This window comes from Bombyx mori, chromosome 24 (assembly GCF_030269925.1).
Source record: "Bombyx mori chromosome 24, ASM3026992v2".
Classification (NCBI taxonomy): Eukaryota; Metazoa; Arthropoda; class Insecta; order Lepidoptera; family Bombycidae; genus Bombyx; species Bombyx mori.
Genome location: NC_085130.1, coordinates 6384780 through 6410018, shown reverse-complemented (window position 1 = coordinate 6410018; position 25239 = coordinate 6384780). Strand labels below are relative to the sequence as shown.

At 39.7% G+C, this 25239-nt stretch overlaps 2 protein-coding genes across 3 annotated transcripts in view; one reads left to right on the top strand and one right to left on the bottom strand.

Annotated features, from left to right (window-relative positions):
* The window catches only part of Spr (sex peptide receptor), a 269773-nt gene that overhangs the window by 113839 nt on the left and 130695 nt on the right, over positions 1-25239 (top strand). For both annotated transcript variants that reach the window (XM_038019601.2, XM_062675498.1), the window contains one exon: positions 21565-21602. The gene's annotated coding sequence lies outside the window, so the exon portion shown is untranslated. The remainder of the gene's footprint in view (positions 1-21564; positions 21603-25239) is intronic.
* LOC119630453 (uncharacterized) overlaps positions 1-25239 on the bottom strand; it is a 120698-nt gene that overhangs the window by 68265 nt on the left and 27194 nt on the right. The window lies entirely within an intron of this gene.

Below are 25239 nucleotides of genomic sequence, written 5' to 3'. Positions count from 1 at the left end.
ATCGAGCCGTCAGCAGACCAGCCCATCGTATTATGTATAAGTATATATGTTTTGTCGATGTAGTGCAGCCGTGCGCGCTGCGAACAGCGTACCTCTCCCTAGTTCTTCCTGCATCCATACCACCCCTGCCCTATGTGGCAGGGAGCTCGTCCCGGGCAGTGGGGTTTGCCCCGAGGCCCGCTCCGTGCCCCCGTAAGGGAGTACGACGACCCCGAAGAAGAAGAATTAATAATGTTAATTTTAAATGCCCGGCGAAGCGGTCGGGTACGGCTAGTTATATTTAAACGCGTGATTTACTTTTTGTTATGATATCGCTAGTTCGTGGTATGTGAGTGGAAACACATTTGCAAATGCGTGATCCGAAAACGAAATCTGTCATCTACTTTTTGTTCTGCGTGGATAAATGACTGTCTTATTATTTTTAGGATTTAGGGATTATTGGTGGCGTGGATTACAACCTGGACACCTTTCCAGTTTCTTACGTGAGGCCCAAAGCTCTTTTTTTATTTTTTTTATTGCTTAGATGGTTGGACGAGCTCACAGCCCACCTGGTGTTAAGTGGTTACTGGAGCCCATGGACATCTACAACGTAAATGCGCCACCCACCTAGAGATATAAGTTCTAAGATCTCAGTATAGTACGGCTGCCCCACCCTTCAAACCGAAACGCATTACTGCTTCACGGCAGAAATAGGCAGGGCGGTGGTACCTACCCGCGCGGACTCACAAGAGGTCCTACCACCAGTAACCGAAACGCATTACTGCTTCACGGCAAAAATAGGCAGGGCGGTGGTACCTACCCGCGCGGACTCACAAGAGGTCCTACCACCAGTAAAACCTCTTGTCGCCATCTAGTCAAAATAAGTTGAACTACGCCCACTTTTTTTTCCTACCTAAGCTGGATAGCCTTGAGAGGCTATGTCAGCGTAACCGGGTGAATAAGTGAACTCACGGGGCTCAAACCGGGAGCGTTGCTAACACTGGCCCTAGCAAGAGCGACCCACTGACAAGCTCCAGCGAGAAACTCAGTGGGTCTACGCCCCCAATATTTGATTATTAATTACCTTTATCCACGTAAAATACACTCTAAATCTGACTAAAGAAAGACAGGTCATAGCCCCAAGATAAAGATAAACTGTTTCTCTCGATGACTTTCGCACGTTGTCTATGACTTATATAATTTAAAAAAAAAACACAAAACATTGACATTTACGGCTCTTTACGCACACTACTCAATGAAGACAATCAACATGATTCCAACGAATGTATAATAAAATTCGACATTGGTTAAAAAAAAAAAACAATGAACTCTTACACAACATCAGGAAATTAATTGCAAATGAATTAAACTCAGCGTTGACCAAAAACTAAAACAAGAAATTGAAGACTGTTTATCAATCAAAATGAATCATGATCCTCCAGAATCCTGTTGAGACACCGATCTCAAATCTCAAGGTACTCACTGCTGCACGTTTTATACGACGTTGGCTACAATAATAAATAGGTAAATAAACCAAATTTTCGATTATAGCTAAATTTTTTGACAAGGCAACCCTGAGCCAATAATGTGGCGTAATAAAGACACGTAAGGCTTCGCCTCAATTTGCGTTGCACGCTGGCATCCCAGCGGGGCTGCCGTATCAACGAGTGTTTTATTACATCAATTTGTGCTTTTATTTTATGTATTCAATTGATTGCCGGTTAGCTATGAAATTAGTTGCTCGCTGTGTCAACGTCAAATGGTTCCGTGACCTAAATATTGCGTCTTAAGTGTTCTGAGAAAATATTTGAGACGACTTCTTTATTTAACAAAAAAATTGTAACGTTCCATCTGGATCTAGACTGAAATACCCTCCGCGATAATTCCTACTTATCCACAGACACAGCCCACTGAGTTTCTCGCCGGATCTTCTCAGTGGTCGCGTTTGCGGTGGTAGATTCTGCGAAGCACTGCTCTTGCTAGGACTAGTGTTAGCCAATTCTCTCAGGTTGAGCCCGTGAGCTCACCTATCCGTCCGCGTGTACCTGAAATAGCCTTTTAGACTCCCACTAAATAGGAAGAATAAAAAAAAGAAGGTAATTCGTAAGCGCTATGACATATCCTTTTCCGACCAGGCGTAAATGTAATCCTACGGAGTAGGCAGTGGCGGTTCAATAACGCGACAACGACAAAAAATGAGAAAATTCTAAACGCTTTTGGTTGTAAATAAAAATGGCGCATCTGATATTAAATTGGTACTGAACTTCTTAAGCGTTACGAAATATATGCCATCGCGCAACTTACAATATTGGGTACTAGTAAGCATTTTCGATCAGCACGGATGGATTGAATTCTGCCTATTTCTGTTCTACAGTGGTGCGCTCCGATTCGGAGGATGGAACAAGCTTATGCTTGTCACGGTGGTTTATGCTACCAAGCTACGAGGACACAGAACGGAATGAGGGCAGAAAATATAACAAGAACCCGGTTCCTTACCCGAGCATTCCCATAATAGGCTTTTGCCTCCTATCTACAAGACCAAACTGCTTCTCCACCTGCCAATAAATTACGTATACTCATAACGGTTCTCGTCATGATAATCGCCTTATCGTTGCTGCCACTGACTACTCCCTGAACCCTGATCATGCAGGAGCATGTCACCGTCGTTGCCCTAGACACGTTCTTACGGATCCATCAGATCCAATAACTCTTGCATTACATACCCTAACACTAGGAGCCTGCTTAGGGACCCCGGTAACCGTACTCGTCAAACATGGCAAAGAGTTCGACGTGCAACCTGACCCACGCATCAGCCCGCTGAGTTTCTCGCCGGATCTTCTCAGTGGGTCGCGATTCCGATCCGGTAGTAGATTCATTCGCGAAGCAGCTACTCTTGAGTTGTTAGGTCTTCTTCGGAGGCGCTGGGGTAGTTGTTAGCAAATCCCACCCCTCTTAGCTGAGCCTTGCTCGCCCACCTGCCCTGGTGAAACTGGAAAGCCCTCCGAGCCACCAGTAATACTTCAATCATAAAAAAATCCGTTCTGTTGTGTCAATGAAGTCGAAAGCCTTCAATATAATTGATTAAAGATTTACATTAACCTTAATACAGCATGTCACTGTATAATTTTATCGGTCAGTGAGTACGATGCCGTATTCTATTACGCGTGTGAGGTATAATTTGAATTATGTTAAAATATACGAAACTCTAACAACTACAAGAACTACAAGAGCTCGTATGATTTGTGTGATTTAAAAAGAACATAATTTTCATTGTTTCATGTTTTTTTTATTGCTTTGATGATTGGACGAGCTCACAGCCCACTTGGTGCTAAGTGGTTACTGGAGCCCATAGACATCTACAACGTAAATGCATCACCCAACTTGAGATATAAGTTCTAAGGTCTCATGTTTTAGTTACAACGGCTACCCCACCCTTCAAACCGAAACGCATTACTGCTTCACGGCAGAAATAGGCAGGGTGATGGTTCCTACCCGCGCGGACTCACAAGAGGTCCTACCACCAGTAATTAAGCAAATTATAATTTTGCGGGTTTGATTTTTATTACACGATGTTATTCCTTCACCGTGGAAGTCAATCGTGAACATTTGTTGAGTACGTATTTCATTACAAAAATTGGTACCCGCCTGAGATTCGAACACCGGTGCATCGCTCAGCACGAATGCATCGGACGTCTTATCCGTTAGGCCACGACGACTAGCACGAGTTAATTCGGTTTTTATATTTTTTCATAATAGCTGTAAGAATGGAACGGCTACGATGTATTAATAAATACTAGTGGTCCCGCAGTAGTCGAAATTCGACTATAATGAATTGAAATTATAAGTTTAAACATTATTATGGTTCTATTGTCAAACACTATTATAATTCGATAATATAATCACAGTGTTCGCCAAAACTGCACTGTAGATAAATAACATTAAAGACAAACAATATTAATCTATTCTCAATAAGACCACAGACTTTATACAATAATAAAAGTTTCACAATTGACAGCAAACAAAGAGTATATTTTTGTGTATGTGTTGTGTCAAATACATGGTAGTGTGTGTAATGTTTTCTTTATTGATTTAAAGTATCTTTTATGCATTATTTAAAAAAAATATTAGCATTGTGCACTCCTTCTCTATATTCTCTATAAGTGTGAGAGATTTCACACTCCTCCGTCCGTGCAATTTTCGTAAAAAGGGGCACAAAGTTTTTGCTTCACGTATTAATTTATAGATGAATTTATAATTTGCGTAATTGCTGGTGGTAGGACGTCTTGTGAGTCCGCACGGGTAGGTACCATCACCCTGCCTATTTCTGCCGTGAAGCAGCAATGCGTTTGGGTTTGAAGGGTGGGGCAGCCGTTGTAACTATACTGAGACCTTAGAACTCATATCTTAAGATTGGTGGCGGCATTTACGTTGTAGATGTCTATGGGCTCCGGTAACCACTTAACACCAGGTGGGTCGTGAGTTCGTCCACCCATCTAAGAAATAAAAAATAAATAAATAAAATAAACAATATAATAATATATGCATTTGAGGAATACTAAGAACTTCCAAACATACATTATCTCAACAAATAAATGTACAGGCGATTTGTTGTCCAAAGCCTTCCTCCATTTATCACCGAAAAATATGTAAAATAAAATCCCGCTTACTCCGAAAAATAAATAAGCCTCTAGAAATAAAAGAAATGTTCCACTTTGTATTCGAAAGTTATCATTCTCAAAATACAATGAAAAAAAAAGTAATAATTCCCAACTGTGTTTCATATTACACAGTGCATTTATTACAGTGACCAAAATTGGTGTTGAATTCCAAAAGTATGTTTCATTTCTCGAATTACTGGGTACTTTCTTTGAAACGCTGGCTGGTCACCAAACCATAACGTTTGGGTAGCTCCGTGATAAACGGGCTAGTGCGAGTAGCGGTGGCTAGCAAACGCTAGGTAATTACTGGTGGTAGGACCTCTTGAGAGTCTGCACTGGTAGGTACCACCACCCTCCCTATTTCGGCCGTGAAGCAGTAATGCGTTTCGGTTTGAAGGGTGGAGTAGCCGTTGTAACTATACTGAGATCTTAGAACTTATATCTCCAGGTGGGTGGTGCATTTACGTTGTAAATGTCTATGGGCTCCCTAACTACTTAACACCAGGTGGGCTCTGAGCTAGTGCACCCATCTAAGCAATAAAAAAATATATATATGCGATATGGTGTATGCAGCAATCGCGAAATTGACAAAAATGGTTTGCGCTAAATATTATTTGATATCACAGAGCGTAAGATAGAGAGAAGGAGAGAGAGAAAGAAAGAGAGAGAGCTATAGTAAGTTACTAAATCTACAACTATATATCTATTCTAAGTATATTCTATACATATAAATATGTATAGAATATTATTATATGTATAGAATTTATTAAAATAAAGGTGGTGACCGACGCAAATTTTCTAGCAGTATATTCATATACATATTTAAAGGATTTCGTTTTCAAACAGGCTGTTTATTGTAAACATATCATAATGAAAATTGTCTACGGAATTCTTAAGAAGAAAATTGTGGATGCTACTTCGGCCTCCTCGAGCTGCTAGTACTGGTTCCTTATCAGCCATCCCTGTTAGCAATGTCCACAGACCTGGCTAACAGACATAGCTGTTTCTGACATAGAGCTATCAAATTCGAACGTGTCTGAAACACAAAACCCATACTTAACGTACTACGTCTTTATAAAATTTCAATCCATTCGCTTCGATTGCTATACATATATACGATATAAATAAGAAGTTCAATTCTTGTAGCTAACAATATCTCATTCGATTTGAAGTCAAACTTCCTAATCCTAGAACAAATAAATATTTTTTTTATTTTTTAGTTCGATTTTCTATAAAAGCGTATTTTGTTATTTTTTTTTTTTTTTTTTTTTTTATTGCTTAGATGGGTGGACGAGCTCACAGCCCACCTGATGTTAAGTGGTTACTGGAGCCCATAGACATCTACAACGTAGACGCGCCACCCACCTTGAGATACAAGTTCTAAAGTCTCAGTATAGTTACAACGGCTACCCCACCCTTCAAACCGAAACGCATTACTGCTTCACGGCAGAAATAGGCAGGGTGGTGTTACCTACCCGCGCGGACTCACAAGAGGTCCTACCACCAGTAATAACGCAAATTATAATTTTGCGGGTTTGATTTTTATTACACGATGTTATTCCTTCACCGTGGAAGTCAATCGTGAACATTTGTTGAGTACATATTTCATTAGAAAAATTGGTACCCGCCTGCGGGATTCGAACACCGGTGCATCGCTTCAACACGAATGCACCGGACGTCTTATCCTTTAGGCCACGACGACTGTTAGTTTTTAAACTATTATTTATTTTTCATTTTTTAGTTCAATTTCAAATTTTTGTTCAATTTTCTTATTATTATTAAATTGTCATCCGTCCTTAATAAATATACCAAATTTATAGTAAATCTGACGTTTTGAAGGGGTCAAAGTCATGTTCAAAGATTCCGTTACATACTAACATACATACGTCTGATCCATTAACAGTGCTTTTAGGTACCTCAAGCACCGGTCACCGTCCTTGTCCAACCCGTCACTTGTGACAAAGGGATCGACGAGTAAATTAACCCATAGACGCAGCCCACTGAGTTTCTCGCCGGATCTTCTCAGTATGTCGCGATTCCGATCCGGTGGTAGATTCTACGAAGCACTGCTCTTGCTAGCACTGCACTGACCTACACGTCAAGGAGAAGTGAAATAGTCTCTCAAGGCTATCAGCATAGGTATAAAAAAAAAAAAAAAGTGCGGCTTCTGTTATTTATTTTAAACTGTGTGCACGCCAATAATTTGCGAGGGAGACAGGCGACCTGTGCTCTGTAAGGACAGTTTTTGCGCTAACCGCCTTAATTGAACCGGGCCGACGCCAAACTCTAGTTACGAACTTGGTTAATCAAGTCGTTTCCACTAGAAATAACCGGTTTTTTGTATACGTTTGTGTTTCTTTGTTTTTGTTTTTATCTCCAACGAATGTTGACCACAACTACGTTCTATCCTAGTATTAACTGCTGTCTGTTTTATTAAACGTCGGTAATAATGTAATCTTAGGGCCCCTTAAATAAGGGATATATTAATACGTGAAGCAAAAACTTTGTATCCCTTTTTACGAAAATTGCGCGGACTGAATGAAATTTTCCGCATTTATAGAGAATATAGAGAAGAAGTTCACAATGGTAATATTTTTTTTCAATAATGCGTAAAAGATACATTAAATCAATAAAATCCGTGGCCACGGGCTGTAGCCCGGTGGAGTGCGTCGCTGATAGGTATCCCCAGTTCCTCTGCTATTTGGTCCGACCATCGTTTGGGACCTCTACCCCTAGGCCTTTTTCCCTCTATTTTACCGGTCACCACAAGGTGTTCCAAATTGCTGGTATCCCTACGTGCAACATGACCAAAATACCGCAATATTCTTTGTAGGCAGATTGTGGATAGACGTTGAATCTTTTCTATTTTTAACTGCCTGAGAATAGATATGTTGGTGCGGCGGGCCGTCCATGGTATTCGTAGCATACATCGCCAGCACCACATCTCAAAAGCGTCGATTCTCTGCCTATCTGCGGCTTTGAGTGTCCACGTCTCTGCACTATATAGAGCAATGGAGAAGATAAGGGTGCGGACCAGATGTATTTTAGTTCGGTGGGTAATATTACGGTCTCTCCAGATTTTGCTCAGTTGGGTCATTGCAGATTTTGCCATGCCAGTCCGTCTCCGTATTTCCGGTTCACTACGTCCTTTGTTGGTAATCAGTAAGCCAAGGTATGGGAACTGGGTTACGGTTTCGTAGTCCTGTAGGAGATTGTTGCATTGGATAGCTTTGAAACGGTCAATGATCATTAGCTTGGTCTTGGATTTATTAATAGCAAGCCCCATTTCGATATCCAAATCTACTAGTGAATCGAAATCACGACCCACTGAGAAGATCCGGCGATTTCATTCAAAATTGCTCGGTGAGTCCTTGAGAACGCTTCGAAGATGTAATGATTAAAACGGCTCCCTTTGTCGGTCGTAAATAATCAACCGTTATAAATCTTCATTCATCCACACGGGCCGGCTTTAAGACCGCCTTTTTCATTTGGAGTCGGTTAAAAATATTACCGTAGAATCAAAGGCGAGGAAAAGACATTGGCTTAGAAATGCAATGAGCTAATCTGTGATTGCTTAGAAGTATGGTTATGTTCTGGACTTTTTGGCGGGAACGCGAGGAGTGAAGTTGTGTGATTTGTTTCATTTTGTATATTTAGTGTTTCTTCGGGTTTAAATGTGTAATAACGGTGGTTTATTAACTGTTTGATATCTGTGAAAGTGCACAAATGTGGGAAAATGAAACAAAGCCGCTGGACGTAACTTCTCGGGAGCCTCCAAAAAGTCCACTTAAAAAAATCTCAGTGAAAGACCACCATTTTACTGAGATTATATTTCATCCCATATCATCTCATCTCATCTCATTTCATTTCATCTCAGTTGATTTTCTCAAACTAATCATCTTCATTTCACTCCATATTATCATTTTTCATAAAATTAAGAATATAAATTAAATTAAGACTTAACCTAAAGGTCTTAGTTACCAGGTCATAAAATCTCTTTAAAAAAGGTTATGTTCTTGTTAGGGGCGTGATCTACTCTGTATTTTAGAGACTTAATAATCCAATAATACTCTTTTTAATTTTTTTATTGCTTAAATGGGCCGACGAGCTCACGGCCCACCTGATGTGAAGTGGTTACTGCAGCTAATAGATATCTACAACTTAAATGCCGCCTTGAGATATGAGTTCTAAGGTCTCAGTATAGTACAAAGGTTGCCCCAAACTGAAACGGATTACTGCTTCACGGCAGAAACAGGCACGGTGGTGATACCTACCTACGTGGACCAGTAAGTACTATCGTGTATCTGTAACAAAAAAAAGTCTAAAAGCTTTACGGACGAAGGTGACACCTTCGACCGCAAACAAGCTTCGTTCAAGCTCTCAACAAAAGTTCGACGAATCAATTACGAAGTTCCGTTTCTTGGTGCTTTTACTTCTGACAACCAAAAAAATGTAAACATAAGTCCGCCTCAACTTGTCGAGCCATTTATCTGGATCGATCTTTCGAGATATCTTGCTTCCGCTCAAATTGTAAATAAGAAACGTTTCTAATTACGTCATGTCAGTTTGTATCTTACAGAGATGTTACTCAAGGATCTATTAGTACTTGTTTAGTTGATAGAAGTTTTTTTTTAAGCAAATCGCGCACGGTTTTCCGGCCCCAAATTATCGTTGGTCTGGTCCGGTGATAAGTTCGTAAAGAACTTGTTTTTTTATAATTGAAAGAGTACTGGTGGCCCGGAGGCCTTTCCAGCTTCACCAGGACAGGTGGGCGAGCAAAGGCTCAGCCAGGAGGGGTGGGATTTGCTAACAACCGCCCGAGCGCCTCCGAAGGAGACCTAACAACTCAAGAGCAATTGCTTCGCGAATGAATCTACTGCCGGATCGGAATCACGACCCACTGAGAAGATCCGGCGAGAAACTCAGCGGGCTAATGCATGGGTTAGGAAAAGAATTTGTGTTACAGGTACCAGATAATGGAAATAAATGTAAGATTTTTATTATACACATATATATATTTAATATTTTATACATCCATAACCCTGGAAAAGACATTTATATTTATCATACAAATATCTTCCCTTGGCGGGATTCGAACCCGCGACCACCTTGTGTAGTGACCATGTCACTTACCACTACACCAGACGGCCGTTCCCTGTGCCCTGTGTTATGGATACCAGATATTGACATACATACTTTATTTTTATTTTTTATTGCTTAGATGGGTGGACGAGCTCACAACCCAGCTGGATTTAAGTGGTTACCGCAGCCCATGGACATCTACAACGTAAATGCGCCACCCAACTTGAGATATAAGTTCTAAGGTCTCAGTGTGGTTGCAACGGCTGCCCCACCCTTCAAATCGAAACGCATTACTGTTTCGCGGCAGAAATTGGCAGGGTGGTGGTACCTACCCGTGTGGACTCACAAGAGGTCCTACCACCAGTTATTACGTAAATTATATTTTGCGGGTTTCATTTTTTTTTCACTATGTTATTCCTTCACCGTGAAAGTTAATCGTGAACATTTGTTAAGTACTAGGCTGCACTAAAAGTATCGGGAATGGAATATTTCCACTGTTCCTGTCATATTAAAATCTTTTTAATTGAAAACTCCTTGGTTTTAAAAATCGAATACCATTTATTTATTTAAAAAAAGATTCTCGGTCTTGTCACGAGGTTTTGTCAAACTTGTTTAGTCGTTGAGAAAATGGAATTGACTCGAGAAAATTCAAGAGTGATGATTTATTATGACTTTCGAAGTGGTTTAACACAAAAACAGTGTATTGACCGGATGATTTCTGCATTTGGTGATGAAGCCCCATCCAAAACCACAATTTATCGCTGGTTTGCTGAGTTTCAACGTGGACGTGTCAAGCTCAGTGATGATCCCCGTCAAGGTCGTCCAAAAACTGCAGTCACCCAAGAAAACGTTGATGCTGTGCGTAAGCTGATTGAGGAAGATCGACATGTGACATACCGCGAAATTCAGGCAACTTTAGACATTGGCATGAGTCAAATACAAATAATCTTGCATGAACAATTAGGTGTAAAAAAGTTGTTTTCCCGATGGATACCGCATTCGCTCTGTGAAGAGCAAAAAGCGGCTCGCGTTACTTGGTGCGTCAGAACTCTCGAAAGATTCCACGCAGGATCCTCAAATGCTGTATACAACATTGTATCAGGTGACGAATCCTGGATATACGCGTACGAACCCGAAACAAAAAAACCAGTCACGAGTTTGGGTGTTCAAAAATGAGTTAAAGCCAACAAAAATTGTTCGTTCACGGAGTGTTGCAAAAAAAATGGTGGCCACGTTTGTCTCCAAAACCGGCCATGTTACGACTATTCCTCTTGAGGGACAAAGAACGGTTAATGCAGAATGGTATGCTACCATTTGTTTGCCACAGGTCGTTTCTGAACTCCGTAAAGAGAACTGCAACCGCCGCATCATCCTCTATCACGACAATGCGAGTTCTCACACCGCGCACAGAACAAAAGAGTTTTTAGAGCAAGAAAACATAGAATTATTAGACCATCCGCCGTACAGCCCCGACCTAAGCCCTAATGATTTCTATACTTTGCCTAAAATAAAGAATAAATTGCGTGGACAGAGATTTTCATCACCTGAAGAAGCTGTGGACGCCTACAAAACGGCCATTTTGGAAACCCCAACTTCCGAATGGAATGGTTGCTTCAATGATTGGTTCCATCGTATGGAAAAATGTGTCAAATTTCGCGGAGAATACTTCGAAAAGCAATAAATACATTTTTAAATAGTAATGTTGTGTCACTTCGTTAATTCCCGAAATTTTCACGTACGTATTTCATTAGAAAAATTGGTACCCGCCTGCGGGATTCGAACACCGTTGCATCGCTTAACACGAATGCACCGGACATCTTATCCTTTAGGCCACGACGACTTCAAATTATACTTATATAATATTTATATATGTATATGAAGGATTATAATGGCCGGTTATTATAATGATTTAACTTCGCAACAACACTAAGGATATCCACTATCATATACCCGGATTTATGATATCTTGAAATTCAAATATAGGGTATATTTGAAGATTTCGCTATCTCGTACACCAGAGCCTGACAGTAACAAGATATTTTCGTGCACAGGTCGACCAACTCGACACTCAAGTTTCGTGTTCCCCTATACCCAAAGCTGCTCAAAGCTCGTACTACAACCACGAAAGCTTAAATAATACAGGAAGACGCGAGAACTTTGTTACTGTGGCCCGTTCACATAGTATACTCGAAGATAGAAATAAAATGACAGTCAGTTGGATTTTTCGACATACCTTTTGAAGATGCAGTAGTTTTAACGGTAGGCAGCGGCTTGGTTATGCCCCTGGCATTGCTGAAATCCATGGGCGACGATAACCACTTACCACTATAGATAATAGATAAGAAGAAAAATAAATCAGAGTACAATACAAACTTTTAAAAGCACAATTGTTTTTTATTTATTCTTTACAATAGTTGAACAATTATTGTACACTATATCTCGAGATTCGTCTTCACTGTCTAATCTTATGTGCGTTGCGAGAAGTAGGCAACCCGCCCCCTCACCCCTGTCGCCACCTAAGGCGCGGCCAACTAGTTACGTGCGCACTATAATTCACTGAAAATTATCACCTACCCACCAAATCCCTGTAGTGATTAATATACGAATAAAAAAATAATAGTATAATAAATAACAGTTCAATATTACAGGATTTGTACAATGTCATGTTAGCTCTTCTGATAAGTACTTAGAGAAGTTACCTTGTATAATAATATGTATGAGTCTACACACTCTCTTATCTGCCAGGCCAAGATAATTTACTGATGGTAGAAGATAAGATAAAGAAGATTACTGGTGGTAGGACCTCTTGTGAGTCCGCGCGGGTGGGTACCTTTTTTTTTTTTTTTTTTTTTCCTACCTAAGCTGATAGCCCTAGCGGCTATTTCAGCGTAACCCTAACTTTAGTAGGTGAGCTCACGGGGCTCAAACCTGACGATGTTGCTAACACGAACCCTAGCAAGAGTCGTGCTTCGCAGAATCTACCACCGGATCGGAAACGCGACCCACTGAGAAGATCCGGCGAGAAACTCAGTGGGCTGTGTCTGAGAGTTAATTTACTCGTCGAGCCCTTCGTCGCAAGCGACGGGTTCGACGAGAACGGTGACCGGTGCTTGAAGTACCTAAAAGCACCGTTAGTGGATCGGGAGGATCCGAGATGACGTGTGGTGGGTACCACCGCCCTGCCTATTTCTGCCGTGAAGCAGTAATGCGTTTCGGTTTGAAGAGTGGTGCAGCCGTTGTAACTATACTTGAGACCTTAGAACTTATATCTCAAGGTAGGTGGCGCATTTACGTTGTGGATGTCTATGGGCACCACTTAACACCACGTATGCTGTGAGCTCGTCCACCCATTTATGCAAAAAAAAAAACGCTAATTGAAAACATTACCGAGCTAAGGCAAAGCTTTTAATAAGCCTCTTTATTCGACATCAACCATTTCAAAATTACTTGCTCGGTTTATCAGAGAAAAGCTCATTAAACAGGAGCTTTAACATATATTGTGTTACTCTACAAGTTCGAAGTAATGCAGACCCTAATAGGCTTTGACAACGTGAATCAAATGGCCAATTATAATACCACCAAATACCTGTGAACATTGTGACGGCTACCCTGTAATTAGCGTCTGAGATTGTCATTTATTTGTATTCGAGATTAGTAAATTCATAATGACTACTGACAAATACATCCTCATTTTTTTCCTTCCTGAATGTCCTTACTAAATTCTCTCTTCTTCAACCCGTCTCCACCCAATGCTGAGTGAAGGTCTCTTCATATACACTCTACCAGCCATTTTTACCAGGTCATTGGTCCACCTCATTGGTTGTCTCCCACATTACAACATCCATTACGAGGTCTCCACTTCAGTACTTTGCTGCCCCAGCCATTGTAAATGTGACGACATATGTAGCTTACTACATTATCTATTTTCATTTTTGATGGGATATGTTTTAGGCGGTATTCATTTGTATAGAAGCGTTACGTGAAATTTACAAAAGCTAATGTAGAGTACGACCTCATTAGCTATTGACGTTGGAAACGTAGAGACCCCAGCAATCACGTAACATAGAGTACCCGGCGATGTAGTCACGCTGTCGTAGAGGCCAAATCGTGAGAGCAAGTTTTTATTTTATTGCCCGAGCAGGCAGACGAGCATACGGCCCACCTGATGGTAAGTGGTTACCGTCGCTCATGGACGTCAGCAATGCCAGGGGCAGAGCCAAGCCGCTGCCTACCGCTTAATACTCTCCACAAGCCTCGTTAGAATGAGGAAAGTAAGATCGTATTTTTTTTCTCCAACAATCGGAAATCATAAAACAATTCCTTTTTACATAAAGACATCGCAGTTCCCGAGAATAACAAAATTTAATTAAAGAAATTAATAGAGCTAGCTGAGGGAGACGTCAAAATGTCAGATTGACATTTGCAAGGTTCTCGAATTTGTCGGTTCGAGTCCTTTGAAAGCTCGCGAACCGTGGAAAGTTGGCCGCGAAACTTGGAAAGCTCTGTTTGAGGCTGCGGTTTCATCGGCACCGTTGAATTATGTCCTCATGATTAAATTTTGAGGTTATGTAATCAGGGAGCTTAAAGCTTAACAGCATCTAATGTACAAAGTTTAGGTTCGACGTTTGCGTTGTGTGTTACTTTCTTGCGTGGGCCGGTAAACGAGGTCACGGTCCATCTGATGTTAAGTAGTCAGTGGATCCCATAGACATCACAACGCGGATGTTGCCACCCAAAACCACGCATACAAACTCGAGGTCTAATGGCTCAGTTTTATAGTCATCATCGTCATCATTCTCCTGCCCTTCTTTCAGTCACCTGGGGTCGGCGCAACATGTTTTCTCCTTCCATACTCCTCTATCATATACCATTTTTCCGCTCACTCTCCTCTTACACATATCGTCATTCGTCTTTCACACAATCCATCCATTTCTTCTTAAGTCTACCTCTTCCTCTATATTCTTTAACATTCAGAGTCAACACTCTCTTACTAATCTCATTTTCATTTCGTCTCATCACATGTCCATACCATCCCAAACGCGCACTTCTCAACTTCTCTGTCACAGGTTCCACTTTCAGTCTTCCTCTAGCATATTAATTCCGTATTCTATCCATTCTAGTTACTCCACACATTCATTGCAATATTCGCATTTCTGCCGCATGCAAAATGGCCTTTCATCCTTTCAATGGCTTAGTTTTATAGTAATTACGTAAACCATATTTATTTCGGCAATAATTTTTATCACACGATCTTCTTCCTTTATCGTGAAAATTGTTCTTTAACGTTTGTTAAGCACGTTTTTCATTGCAAAAATTGGTACCTGCCTGCGGGATTCGAACACCGGTACTGTCACATCGCTCGATACGAATGCACCCGGCGTCTTGTCCGTTAGGCCACCACGTTTCCAAATACATAAAAACGAATGCAATAGCTTAGCAGGACAGATGTCATCGAACCTGCGTCATGAAATCAGAACTGTACACTTCGAAATTAAATTAATTATATTTTACAATTAATTAATGAAGTTACTAGCTTCGGTCCGCGGCCTCGTCCGCAACAATATGCAATTTTATGTCAAAACATAAGACAATTCAGGAAACTAAATACATAAGATAATTAGGTGAAAATACCCTACCTAAGGTACACACATACATACATTTTCTTTTTATACCTAACTAGCGACCCGACCTCGCTTCGCTTCGGAAACTGTAATTTATTATTGATTTCTCCACTATTTAATGGATGTTATTATACATATAAACCTTCCTATATCTATTTAAAAAATTCGCTTCAAAATCCGTTGCGTAGTTTTAAAGATTTAAGCATACATGGGGATATAGGGATAGAGAAAGCGACTTTGTTTTACACTATGTGATAGTGTGATACTCTGTGATAGTGATATATAAATTTGATATCAATTCGACCTTTGGTTCATGGTAGATTCTGCGAAGCTGTACTCTTGCTAAGGCCAGTGTTAGCAAATTCCAATCCAGCGAAAAGGTAGGGAAAAAAGTCGGTGATAAATGTAATATATGTATGTAGGATGGCGAACTGGAATGAAACAATACTTTCTCAAGTGTTTCTTTCACAAGGAATATTATTTCTTTTCTTTATTATGGAACGTCTAACATCTGATTCTTTTTGATAACCTTTTGACAGTGATAATTTAGTTGCACATTTCATATAGATTAAAATAAATATTAAGGGTATTTATTATCTGTGGACTAAACAAAAATAGTTTATGAGACTTTTTGGCGGGAACGCGAGGAGTGTGATTGAAGCTGTGTGATTTGTTTTATTTTGTCTATTTACTGTTTCATCAGGTTTAAATATGTAATAACTGTGGTTTATTAACTGTTTGGTATCTGTGAAAGTGCACAAATGTGGGAAAATCAAACAAAACCGCTGAACGTAACTTCTCGGGATCCTCCAAAAAGTCCACTATAAAAGTCTCAGTAAATGACCACCATTTTACTGAGATTATATTTCATACCATATCATCACATCTCATTTCATTTCATTTTATTTCGTTTCATTTCACTTCATATTATCATTTTTCATAAAAATAAGAATATAAATTAAAATAAGACTTGACCTAAAGGTTTTAGTTACCAGGTCATAAAATCCCTTAAAAAAAAAGATTATGACACAGATAAGCTGAACTATTCCGACATACATATATGATTTCAAATATATATTAAATACTTTTTTGTATATTGATTGTATTAAATTTAATTATGTACTCATATTTATTTGAAGACAACAAAATTTATCTTGCCGATGCGATAGTTTCATAAGCGTCAACACTATAACTCTACTTATATATTTCAATTGTATTATGAAGTTGTATAATATGCCGCTAACGACATAGTTGAGTTATTCACCACTGAGGCGTTAGAATTAAATAAACATTTTAATTGAACCAATGAAACGTATTGGATGGCAATGAGCCGACTCGCTTTATCTAGTAATTGGAATTTCGCTCGTAAAGCTTAAAGAGACGGGAACGGAATATTAAATAAGCATTTATGTAATTGCGTCAATAAAGGATTAATTTAATTTAAAATTTGTATCTCGAAAACATCATTAATAATCATCATTAATTACTGGTGGTAGGACCTCTTGTGAGTCCGCGCGGGTAGATACCACCACCCTGCCTATTTCTGCCGTGAAGCAGTAATGCGTTTCGATTTGAAGGGTGGGCCAGCCGTTGTAACTTACTTGAGACCTTAGAACTCATATCTCAAGGTGGGTGGCGCATTTACGTTGTGGATGTCTATGGGCTCCAGTAACCACTTAACACCATGTGGGCTGTGACCTCGTCTACCCATATAAGTAATAAAAAAAAATAAAAAAACGACTGGACTTCTCGAAGCATTTTTCTGATTTCCACTACAGTTGCATCCTTAGGCGATACGACACGATTACTGCCTCATTATCGCATCACACACTCCTCTCCGAATCAGACTCACTAAGGAGCCAGTCACCGTCGATGCCCTAGACACCTCCACCGATCCATTAAGACAACTATTACATACCTGCTCTAACACTAAGACCAGACATGAGGGCTCTTGTAACCGTATCTAACCTAACCCATACATCAGCTAGATGAGTATCTCGTCTGATCTTCTTAGCGGGTCGCGATTTAGATGCATTTGCAAAGCTGTCTTTGGGCTACTAGGTCTAGTTAGGAGGCGCTCGGGCGGAGGTCAGCAAATTCTTCTTCTCCTCAACCCCTGCTCCTCCTGTCCTGGCCGGAAAGTCTCCGAACTAACAGTAATCCATTCCCTCTACAATTACTTGGCTTTGATATCGACCACAGAATTTTTATAACCACTCACGGCTGGAGTTCCGCAAGGCTTTAGAAGTCGTTGTGGCCTAAAGGATAAGACGTCCGGTGCATTCGTATATAGCGATGCACCGGTGTTCGAATCCCGCAGGCGGGTACCAATTTTTCTAATGAAATACGTACTCAACAAATGATCACGATTGACTTCCACGGTGAAGGAATAACATCGTGTAATAAAAATCAAACCCGCAAAATTATAATTTGCGTAATCACTGGTGGTAGGACCTCTTGGGAGTCCGCGCGGGTGGGTACCACCACCGCGCCGATTTCTGCCGTGAAGCAGTAATGCGTTTCGGTTCGAAGGGTGGGGTAGCCGTTGTAACTATACTGAGATCTTAGAACTTATATCTCGAGGTGGGTGGCGCATTTACGTTGTAGATGTCTATGGGCTCCAGTAACCACTTAACACCAGGTGGGCTGTGAGCTCGTCCATCCATCTAAGGAATAAAAAAAAAAAAAAGGCCCCGTTCTCTCTCCGCTCCTATTTAGTTTATTTATTAACATCGAGATATTACGTATTATAATCTCGGTGCTTATTAATGACATTCCCTGGTGGCGTTAACATTTTGATTTCTAATGTATTTACGGTAACCACTTAACACGAGGCGAACAGTGACCTCGCGTGAGCGTGAACACTAAAATAACTAAATATATCACCACCTCTCAAATCCTGATACACTCATTCATAGCCCAACAACGAATGATTTAGTTGAGTCGATATTTATAGTAGACGCGATCCGAGAATCGTGTACGAACTATCTCGGGCATAAAACCTTGATTTGCAAATATATTGAATGCGAAAACGTACGACTATCTGGTCCCCTGCGCGGAACTATCTGAGGATAATGGAATGTGTGTTATAAGGGATAAACGGGTTGAATATTTCATATCGAGCGACCGATAATCAAATTAATTGGATATTTAAAATACAGTTCTCCTGGTCAGCCTAGACCGTGAAAACTGTAATATTCTGTAACGCCGGTAAGAGTAACGCCATCTATAGCCAAATAGTCGAACGAATATCAAAGGATCTAGTAGCATCTAGAACGCTCGAGAAGTACAACGCCATCTATTGTCAGATAGCGGACGCACATTGTAGAATTGTTTGATTCGTTCTGAACTCCATGCACGATATTTGCAGCATTCTTCTTAAACATAATAAAACAATTACAATATAAATCGTAAAAGTACTTTTAATTAGGCATATATAGGCAAAATAGGCAAAGTAGTGGTAGCTACTAGGTAATTACGCAAATGATAATTAAGTGAGGCCACGACGACGGCATGATCAAAACGGCTACCATCTATATAGCTGACAAAGTAATCCTTACAAACCATTATGTTACTTAACTGTGAAGTTAATACTAGTTAATACTAATTAATGCTAAATAATGAAAGCGCAGAAATCATAGTAAACAACCAGACAACTCAAATACTGAAGTCGTAAATCAATTAGGCTTAATCTTGTTAAGATAATGGTCTAATGTAGACTTTTTGATTACTATTAAAAGCAGGCGAGATTGCCCGTGATGTTGAGTTACCGGCCAGGGGCAACCGTGCCTTAGCCGCATAGAATCAATGAAGACCCGTCATTACGGATCCTCCCGATCCATGAACGGTGCTTTTAGGGCTCGACAAGCGAATTAACCCACAGACACAGCCCACTGAGTTTCTCACCGGATCTTCTCAGTCGTGAATGCTGCTAAGCCGGTACTGCCTCCAGCTCCATCCAGTATGGATGTGGCCTGGGCTGAGGTGGTGAAGCGGAGCCATAACAATAAAAGGGTGCCGGCTGCGGCACGCCCCCAGCCCGCCCCAGCGGCTGCTGCTCCCCATCAAGAGGGTCGAGCGGCAGCTCAAGGAAAAAACAAGAGGCGTCGAAACGGCAAACTGCGCGCTCCGCGGTCAGCGGCAGTGGTCTTGGAGCTACTGCCGGCTGCAAAGGAAAAGGGCATTACTTATATGGAGGTAATGAGCCGAGCGCGTGGTGCCGTTGATGTCGACGCCTTCCGCGAAGCACTGCTCTTGCTAGGGTCAGTGTTAGCATCACTCCGGTTTAAGCCCCGTGAGCTCACCTACTAGCTAAGATTACGCTGAAATAGCCTCTCAAGGCTATCATCTTTATTAGGAAAAAAAAGGGAACGTATGGACCCCAGCAATCATAGAGTACCCGGCGATGTACTCACGCTGATGTAGAGGCCAAATTATGAGAGCTAAGTAAGTTCGCATTTTTTTTCTCCAACAATCGGAAATTATAAAACAACTCCTTTTTACACATACGCATTAGAGACGAATGGTGTTGAATCTATAGTTTTGTATCTACGTAGTTCACCGTTGTTAGTACACAGCCTAATAACATGTTATTTTCGATGTTAATAACTGTGCAACCAATACTTGCATAGAATTAATTTGAAGAGGTAACTTCGATAAACTTCTAGAATTATCCATGAAGCTCTGTGCTTGTTGGTATCTATACAACATGTAACATAATTAACGCACACCCTGAAAGTAATTTGTTCAGAATCGGAATCTGGATCGATTTTGATTGTTTTTTATGTACCAAATTTTTTTTCTAAAATTTAGTTAAAACTAAGTAAATTACAGTCACCCTACACAGCTAACTAAACAGTTCATAGAAACGAAAATGGAACGTAAGTCAGAGTATTAAGACTTTTTAAAATGAAATATCTAATTAGTAAAAAAAAATATTATTTAATTAAATAAATCTGATACTTATTTCAAGGCTAATAGTCTATTACAAAATAAAATACCTATGCACACAATGCCAACAGCGACCGCCGACACACAGCAACACTACAATACATAAAAGAAAACCACGTAACACAAAAATAATTACTATCCCTTTCTTTCGTCGGCTTAATATTCTTACAATAAACGGCAGGCTAATCCCGATGTTCGCGGCGACGCGGTTGCGTCGGCGGTGATCAAAGAAAAATCTAAACAACGAAGTCAACAAAATATTTTTGACAAGTCAGTCACGCCGCGTCCATCTTATCGATAAGAGGTCAAGTGATAGTGCAAATAAAATATCTCCCGTATTTCGCTGTCTTTTCGGTCAGTGGCCTCCTAGATCAGCTGATTTGACGCCTCTCGACTTTTTTTTGTGGGGGCGAATTAAATCGCTAGTTTATAACACACAGACAATAAGTGCCGAAGAACTAAAGAATAAGATAATAACCGCCTTTGATAAAGTGAAAAGTGACATTGCAGTATTATCTAAAATAAAACAACAAATACGAAAACGGTCATTAAAGTGCATTGAACAAGGGGCGCGGCGAGTAGGTGTCTGTGTGTGCGTGCGCAGCGGAGTGTGAATCGGTGACCATTTTATTTCCACGAAATGGGAATAACTCATTTCACAAATAATCAATGTTAACGCACATATAAATATTATTTGGTGTATGGCTTATACATAGCGTTTATACTATTAAAGTCTAATTGGGGTGTTTGAGGGTGTGCGTTAAATATGTTACATGTTGTATATCAATACGTGAAGCAAAAACTTTGTACCCCTTTTTACGAAAATTGCGCGGACGGAGGAGTATGAAATTTCCCACACTTATAGAGAATAAAGAGAAGGAAAGCAGAATGCTATTTTTTTTTATTGTGCATTTATAATACGTTAAATCAATAAATAAAAAACTACACACACTAATAAGTATTTGACACAGACACACATATATACATATTCTTGTCAAACTTTTGTTATTGCTTAAAGTCTGTGGTCAAATTGAAAATAGCTTAATATTATTTGTCTTGGCGAAATTTGTGATTATTGAAGTATAATAATTATTGACAATAGAACCATAATAATGTTTAAAATTATAATTTCAGTTAATTATTGTCGAATTTCTACTATTGCGGAAACACTAGTATTATTTTAAATGTTATGAATTGAACCAATTGATCGATTAAGATTGAAGGACTAAAGTATCCAATTAGACTAATTTGAAAATATTTTTTTTTTGTTGCAGATGAGTCTGGGATACCATTAAGATAGAACGAAATATTGGTGAGTGCAAATAAATTTACTTATTCCGCGTTTACCGCTCACGTTTTTATATTGTCGTCGTACTATTTTTTGGTGGCGCATTTACGTTATATATGGCTATGGGTTCCAGTTACCACTTAACACCAGGTGGGCTGTCCAGGAGGGCTCGTCCACCCATATAAGCAATAAATAAAATAAAAATGTGTGCAATTCACACGTGGTAGAAGTGAAACCTTCCAAAATTAAAATACAATTATCCTAAACGTCTTAAGTATATGTAAAATTTTGTCATTAGTAAATAATTGTAAGGTAGCGCCCTCTGTGAATTGATATTTTAATATAATCCTAAACCAAAATTCACTACAAGAGCTTTCATACACACGTTAGTATTAAAAAATCTCACAGATGGCGCTGTATTAAATAGTATGTATATTTCTGTCTCATTCTTTGCTGGCTTCATCCTACACATTTTTGTACTTGTGTCTCTTACCTGTCGTTTTTTCCGTTGCATCCGGTTTGAAATCGCAACGATTCTAAAGAAGTTTCACTTCAATAAATAATAAATGTAAGCCGCTACTGGAGGATATGGAGATTCAATTGAATTGTTTCTAGTATATGGTTCAGCCACCGCCAAATCAGAACGCGATAGTCCTTCGTGTCAGATATAGGGAGAATGGCAGTACCTATCCGCGCTAAATTATAGAACAACACAGGTTTTCCCAAATATCAATCAGGAGAGAAGTCATCGAAAGTAATTTTTCGTTTCAGCTTTTGTTTAAATAATCTCACACTTGACGCACATAATTACAATATAAAATATAAAAGCTCCGGTTTAATGGGCGAGCTTTTGTCTGATATTCTGAGCCGGTAATTCGGAAACGTTTAATATTGAATGACGGAGGATATTAAGCGCTTATGGTAAATTTAACGGTGGACTGCGGCTGCCATTAATGATGTTGGCCTTTTGAGAATACGCCAATAGGAAGTTCGGTCTTTTATTCACGACGAAAATGGTCGATGGAAGTTAACGAGGGAGGTAAGATTTTTCATAATTTTCCCATACCTAATTGCAGGTAGCCTAAGGTATTCCACCTCTGTAAGGTTTGGTAGGTGAGCTCACGGAGCTCAGCCTGGGAGGACTTAGTTTAGATGTATCTTGAGGTGGCCAAGAAAATGAATAAATGCGTTTAACTTCTTCAAATACTCATTATAATATATTATTTTTAATTATTTTACAAAATAGTATTGACAAGCGCGTCCATCTTTTTTTATTCGTGTTATATTTTTAAATTCTGACAATTGGTTCCACTATTGCATTTCCTGATTTGTGATTGGTTCGTGCGATATGACGTCATCGTTGGCCAATCACAGCCATCAATGTATGACGCGACGTGGATTCGTTAACAGCAGTCCTTCGCCGAATCTACCACTGGATCGAAATCGCAACCCACTGAGAGGATCCGGCGAGAAACTCAGCGGATCTATGGGATTACCCCCGGGTCGTGTTTTTGCACGTTGCGTTTGCGACGGTGATCAAATAAATGTGTATGCGTGTCGTTTCATAGTCAAAGTTATCGAGATGTCTATAATCTTACGACCGCTACCGTCGAATCTCTAAAAGACCTTTTAAATTTAAAAATGATGAACATATAAGGAGTGTAAGCTACGCGTCTTCCACCAGACAGAAAACGATACACAAACTGCAGTATCTTACTTAATTCTGTACTGATTTATTTGCATTTCCACTTTTACAAATATTTCGGTGCGTGCTCACTACACTCTCAACACTTCAGTCCACGTTGCTATCCACACAGCCGATAGGCAGGAGTGGCGCAGGATAAGCCAAGACAAAGTTATTAGAGGATGCCACGACCCTCAGTGAATGGTCGGTTCTTTCGTTTAACGTCTATTTTATGCACATAATATGTGAACGGTCGATTCGTTCTTTGTCGTCTGGTTTGTGTACGTCTTTTATGAAGGCATTGAAAATACTGACTGCCGTTAGTCACGTCCGCCCTCATTCCATTTCATTCTTTTGTTTCTTTTCGAATCCCTATCAAGTCTCTCTCTGCCTTAGTCTATGTCTAGTCGCTATAGGTCTTTTATGTCCTGTCAAAGAGGTTGCACGCCACGATACCCAGTATTGATGATTATCGACGAAAGAATGAGGAGGCTCACTACAAAGTACACAGCCTTTCGTGTTTTTTTTCTCGGCTACCTGCTTTACTTCTTTCTCCGCCGTTTTTAATATGCTTCGTCCCCACTACCTCCATTAGTCCCACCAAAAATGCTGCCACAAGACAATCCGAAAATCGTCTTAATTTTAACATGTTCAATTTCATATTATAGTTACTAGACGATGACCGAGCTGCGTTCGGTTTTTTTTTGATAACGCCATCTGGTTGTGTCTTTAAAGCGGTTAGTTGCCCTCAATTAATAAAAACAGTATTATTATTCGCCAATAGATGTCGGGAAGAGTTGATTAATGAAAACACGAATAAAACAACATTTTCTGAAAATAAATCGTAGCTAGATCGATTTATCGCCCCCGAAATCCCCTGTACACTAAATTTTATGAAAATCGTTGGAGCCGTTTTCGAGATTCAGACTATATATATATATACAAGAATTGCTCGTTTAAAGGTATAAGATTTTTCAGTTTCATATTATAGTTATTTTACAACGAGCCTTACAGGATGATGTTGACAATCACGTCCGATAAATAAACGTCTACTTTATTTAAACACTACTACCGTCGAACCCTCAGACACAGCCCACTGAGTTTCTCGCCGGATCTTCTCAGTGGGTCTCGTTTCCGATACGGTGATAGATTCTGTAAAGCACGGCTCTTGCTAGGGTTCGTGTTAGCAACGTCGTCGGGTTTGAGCCCCGTGAGCTCACCTACTAGTTAAGGTTCCGCTGATATAGCCTCTGAAGGCTATCAGCTTAGGTAGGAAAAAAAAAAAAAAAAAAAAAAAAAAAAAAAAAAAAAAAAAAAAAAAAAAAAAAAAAAAAAAAAAAATACCGTCGGAAACACAATAAAACTACCTTCGCTAATTTAATCTTGAATTTATTCTCTTTAATTTGATGAATTCCGTAGAATTGGGTAGGTATTCGACACACATTGACCTAACTACGTAGTTCTAAATCTCAATTGTATTTTAAAATTTGAAATGAACAAACGTTTGCTTCTTTTCAATATTCATTGATTTGAAACTTTATGCAGTCGTTCGGATTTCACAGAAGACTTTTGTGTATATAATCAAATTGTCAAATAACGTTTTTTTTTTTTTAATTTAACTCGTTAAAGGCTTTGTGTAAAACCGACCGAGTCACGTATCCATATTTAATTAGCGAAAAGGCTTCAATGAATTCTTGAGAAGTTTTCATTGAAGCCTTTTCGAAATGAGAAATCGATTTTTTTTGTGTATATACGACGAGAGGTCCTTATCGCGTTGACGCAGTAATTTCATTGTTCGTTTGATCATATACTTCTAGACCGCGACCTGTCAGGGCACGCGTAATGATAACCGAATTATAGGGTTGTCACTTAATTTTTTTAATAAAACAAATTTTCGAATTATATTAATGCGATAGTGAATTTGTTTGTAACGCTTTCACGTGTTAGTCGATCGATAATAATAAAATATTACTAACA